The sequence below is a fragment of the Berghia stephanieae genome, unplaced genomic scaffold (assembly GCF_034508935.2).
Source record: "Berghia stephanieae isolate SIO BIC M18660-M18661 unplaced genomic scaffold, UCSD_Bste_1.3 scaffold4741, whole genome shotgun sequence".
Classification (NCBI taxonomy): Eukaryota; Metazoa; Mollusca; class Gastropoda; order Nudibranchia; family Aeolidiidae; genus Berghia; species Berghia stephanieae.
In genome coordinates this window covers 1267-6391 of record NW_027626113.1, presented here as the reverse complement: position 1 = coordinate 6391, position 5125 = coordinate 1267, and the positions used below count along the sequence as shown (strand labels likewise).

The 5125-nt window shown below is 60.0% G+C and overlaps 2 pseudogenes; both read left to right on the top strand.

Moving 5' to 3' along the window:
* Positions 1-1002: 1002 nt before the first annotated feature.
* LOC144961893 (5.8S ribosomal RNA) lies at positions 1003-1161 on the top strand (annotated as a pseudogene).
* Positions 1162-1484: 323 nt separating this feature from the next.
* Positions 1485-4253, top strand: LOC144961895 (large subunit ribosomal RNA; annotated as a pseudogene).
* Positions 4254-5125: the final 872 nt, after the last annotated feature.

The window sequence follows — 5125 nt, the reverse complement described above, 5'->3', positions numbered from 1 at the left end:
AAAAAATCAGGTGCCTGGGCTCCGGGGGGGAGTACGGTCGCAAGGCTGAAATTTAAAAGGGAATTGACGGAAGGGCACCCCCAGGAGTGGAGCCTGCGGCTCAATTTGACTCAAACACGGGGGAAGCTTACCAGGCCCGGACACCGCGTGGATTGACAGACTGAGGCTCTTTCATGATTCGGTGGGTGGTGGTGCATGGCCGTTGCTAGCCCGTGGAGCGATCCGTCTGGTTCATTCCGGATAACGGGCGAGACTCTGGCCCTGGCGGATAACAAACGGCGGTCAAGAGGGGTCCGTCTCACGGGTTGGGTCGGCGTTTCGGCTCTCGGGTCGGGCGTCGGTCTTCCCACTCAGGGAGAGGCGGTGCCCCGGACCGCCGTCGCGCAGGCCGCGTCTGCAGGGATTGACCTCGAGCAGTGCGTACGAGATGGAGCCATAACAGGTCTGTGATGCCCTTAGAGTCCTGGGCTGCACGTGTGCTACAGTGGTGGCCCCAGCCGGCGCGGTGTAGACCGTGAGCGTGGAGTCTTCATGTCCGGGGTCGGTCTTCCTGCGAGTTGGGCCGGGAACTCGGAATGCCACGTAGTCACGGGTCAGCATCCGTGCCGACTACGTCCTGCCCTTTGTACACACCGCCCGTCGCTACCTTCGGTGGACGGCGCAGCCAGGGCCCCGGAGTGGCGCGCGAGACGGAGCTTCGGCTCCTGAAATCGCAGTCGTCGCGATGTCGCCGAACTGCGCTGCCGAGAGGGTAAAAGTCGTAACAAGGTTACCGTAGGTGAACTTCGGTAGGATCACGTCCGATTTCGTTTTGCCCCCAGCCGCCCGACGGGTGAAGGGTTAAAAAAACACTGCCCGGTGAGGCCGGGCTGCTCCCTGGCGGGGAGCGGTCCAGGCCGAATAAACGGGGCGGCGGCGTTGCGCCGCGAGTAACCGCGCCCCGCAACGCTTGCCCCCCACCCTTTGTCGTCGTTTGGCCCTTAAGCGAGAGAAAATAAATACAACCTTTGGCGGTGGATCACTCGGCTCGCGCGTCGATGAAGGGGTGCGGCCAGCCGTATTGAGTCGTGTGAACTGCAGCTGCCTCATTGAACATTTGACGTCTTGAACGCAAATTGCGGCCGTGGGCGTAAGTCACCGGCCACGTCCGTATGAGGGTCGGCCCTACGACGTCGCCGCAACGGTCTTCTCGGGGGGACTGAGCGGCGCGACGTGCCGTACCGGTCGGGGTCTCGTCCCGACTGGCGGCCGTAGATCGAGGGCTCCGTCTGACCACGGGAGACGTCGTCCCCACCGGCCTCTGGGTATGGGCGGGGGACGACGAATAAGACGCGCACCGAAGACGGGGAAGCACGCACGCGATCGGCTGCTTCTTCCTCAATCCTCGGGCCTGCTCGATGTACACGCGAGCGAGGGCTTCGTGGGGGTATGCGGGGAAGTAAGTTTAACGACGCGCGGCGAACCCGACGGATGGGGCGATCTGCCGACCGCATATCGGACGGGGTACCGCCGAACTAATGCATTCAGTAAGCGGAGGAAAAGAAACCCCATCGGGGAACTCCCCAGTAACGGCGAGTGGAAGCGGTGAAGGAGCCATCGCTCTGAAACCCCTGGGCCCGTGCCGCGGGGAGCTGTAGCGTTCGGGTCAGGTGTCGAGCGGGATCGGACGCGCCGCGCCGAGTCTTTCTCGAGCGTGGCATGCCCAGAGCGGATGCCAGGCCCCTTGCCGGCGGCGTCCTTCCGCCGACCTCGGACCCCGGAGTCTGGTGGCTTGGCAAGTGCAGCCCGAAAGCGAGGTGGGTAAATCCACCTAAGGCTAAGTACTGCGCAGAGTCCGATAGCGAACAAGTACTGTGAGGGAATGTGAAAAAAGAACTCAGAAGAGAGGGTGCCAAAGCGCGTGGAAACCGCCAAGGGGTTAAACTGGCAGAGCCCGAGCGACGTGTCCCGCGGGCGGCTGGACGCCCGTGCCCCCCGCGGAGGTGTAAAAACATCCCAAACCCCACCCCCTGAAATGGATGGCGTGAGGGGCCCCCAACCGGGCCCGCCCGCCCGGGAGGGGTGCACCCCCCTCCCGGGGAGGGGGGCGGTGGGGTGCGCCGCGGTGGCGTAAAAGTCGGGAGGACCTTTCGGGCCGCCGGGGTAAAGGGGGAGTGCAAATTTTGACGGAGGTATTTTAAGGCCCAAAGTGGGGAAGGGTTTCCGCGGGAAACAGTGCAGTAGTGGGGAGTCGGTTTTTTTTTTTAAGGGGGGGGGTTAGCCCCTTTGCGAAGGGGGGGTAAAAAACCGGCGGGCGGGGGCCGAACGGGCCCCCGCGCCGGGTGCAGTAAAAGCGCCCGCGAAAGGGAATCCAGAAAGGTTGTCGGAACCGGGGGGGGGGAAAGGCCCCCCCGTCCGACTACGTTCCGGGTGGGGGGCGCCGCGGCCGACCCGACAGCGGGGAACGTGGGGGGCCCCCGGGGAGAGCCGTGTTCTTTTAAAGGGTTTGGGTTCGCCGGAATCGGGTCGCCGGGGAAAGGGGGCCGGCCGAAAAGCGTCCTTTAAGAAGGGTTCCCCGGGGCTCACGGGGCCGGCCCCGGGGGGCCCGCAACCGTCCGGGTATCTGTCCGAGCAGGCCCAAGGAGCAGCCGGTCCACGGGTAAGTAGGAAGGGAGTGGGCAAAAGGATCCGTAATTGGGGGAAAGGTTGGCTGAGGGCCGGGAGGGTGGGTGGGGAGGAAGCGGGCAGAACCGCACGCACCCGGAGGGGCACCCCGAGGGGGAGAGACGTGCGCGGAAACCGTGGGGGCCCCGGGCCGAGCGGCCTCGCTCGGCTGACGCCCCCTTTGCGGGGCGCGTTGGCTGCGCGGGGACAAACCCACGCGACCTCCGACTCACGCTGTCTCAAAAACTGTCACGGACAGGGGGAACCCGACTGTCTAATTAAAACAGAGCGTCTCGACAGCCTGAAAGGTGTTTAGGGACGTGATTTCTGCCCAGTGCTCAGAATGTCAAAGTGAAGAGATTCGCATAAGCGCGGGGTAAACGGGGGGGAGTAACTATGACTCTTTTAAAGGTAGCCTATGCCTCGTCGTCTAATTAGCGACGCGCACGAACGGATTAACGAGATTCCACTGTCCCTATTACGCCCCGGGCGAAATCACAGCCAAGGGAACGGGCTTGGTGAAATCAGGGGGAAAGAAGACCCTGTCGAGCTTGACTCTAGTCCGATTTCTGTGGAGGAGCGTGGGGGGTGTAGTTTAGGCGGTAGCGTCTTCGGGCGCGGACAGTAAAAATCGCTACCCGCGGGACCTCCACTTCCCGACGGGTGGGGGATCGGCGCCTTCTTGCGGGTTTAGGAGGCGTACGAGGTTCAGACGTCAAGCCGCCGTCGCGTCGGGCTCGGGGGTCCACCGCTCCCCCGACGCGGTCACGACGGCGACGCGCCCCTGCCGGGGAAGCCCGGACGGGGAGTTTGATGGGGCGGTACATCTTCTAAAGCGCAGCGAAGGTTGTCCCAAGGCGGGCTCAGCGAGGACGGAAACCTCGCGTAGAGCAAAAGGGCAAATGCCTGCTCGACCAGGTTTTCAGTACAAATTTACTGGCCGTGAAAGCGTGGCCTATCGTTTCCTTTCGACGTTGGGAGTTTCAAGCGAGAGGTGTCAGAAAAGTTACCACAGGGATAATGGCTTGTGGCGGCCAAGCGTTCATAGCGACGTCGCTGATTGGATCCTTCCCGATGTCGGCTCTTCCTTTTCAATTGCGAAGCGGGAATTCGCCAAGTGTCGGATTGTTCACCCCCCAACAGGGAACGTGAGCTGGGTTTAGACCGTCGTGAGACAGGTTAGTTTTTTTCCTACTGATGAAGCGCCCTTGCCACGGTAATCTGCTCAGTACGAGAGGAACGGTGAGTTCGGCCCTCTGGTTCGGGGTTTCCGGTCGTCAGGCCGATGGCGCCAGGCTACGTCGGGGGGAGACGACTGAACGCCTCTAAGTCGGAACCCGCCCGGTGGCAAGGGTGAGTTTTAGCTAGGGCCCTGAGCGTGCAGGCAACATTAAGCCGGCAACCCTCGGGTTCGTCGGCTAGTCCCGTGACCGGCCCGCTCGTCACGCGCGCTAGATCTGTGGTGCGCGTGGCTGGGTCGGTATCATCCACGCCCGTTAGGGGCAAGATTCGCGTGCGGACCACATGTATTCCGTCGGGTGTTGTAGCGTTTTTGAGCTGTCCTGGTACGGGGGATCCGTTGAGACTAAGCCCCCGGCGCTGAGATTTTCCTCCCGCAGGGTTTGTCTCGGCACCTTTCCACCCCGGGACGGCAGGCCCGGCCCGATCGGCCAGCCTTCGAGTCCTTGCTCTGCTCGGCTCGGCATGCTGGCGGTGCGGCGCGCGGCGGCGGCGGGTGCGAGAGTGTCATAACACGTATAAAATACATTTACTGTACTTTACTTTACTTCTTCTTCAAAGTTCTATTCCTAGAACTTGGGGAATTTTTTTTTTCTCCACCTGTCCAGAGGCACTAATCCGTCCAGAGGCACTAATCCGTCCAGAGGCACTAGTCCCTCCAGAGGCATAATCCGTCCAGGGCACTAATCCGTCCAGAGGCACTTTTAGTTTTCCTTCTTTGCTGTCTGCGAAGTAGAATTCGCCAACCGCATTTTTTTTTTTTTTTTTTTTTTTTTTTTTAATTTTGTTTTTTCCTTCCTGTCAGTCCCTTAAAAGGCTTCTGCGAAGCGGAATTTTGCCCAACTGCATTTTATTTGTCCTTAATAGCTTTGAGAAGCGGGATTCGCCAAATTTTCCTTTATAGGCTTCTGAGAAGCGGAATTCGCCAAATGCATTTCATTTAGTCCCTTAATAGGCTTCTGCGAAGCGGAATTCGCCAACTGCATTTCATTAGTCCCTTAATAGGCTTCTGCGAACGGAATTCGCCCAACTGCATTTATTTTGTCCTTTACCAGGCTTCTGCGAAGCGGAATTCGCCAACTGCATTTTATTCAGTCCCTTAATAGACTTCTGAGAAGCGGAATTTGCCAACTGCATTTTATTTTGTCCTTTAACAGGCTTCTGCGAAGCGGAATTTTGCCAACTGCATTTTATTTTTGTCCCTTAATAGGCTTCTGCAAAGCGGGATTCGCCAACTGTATTT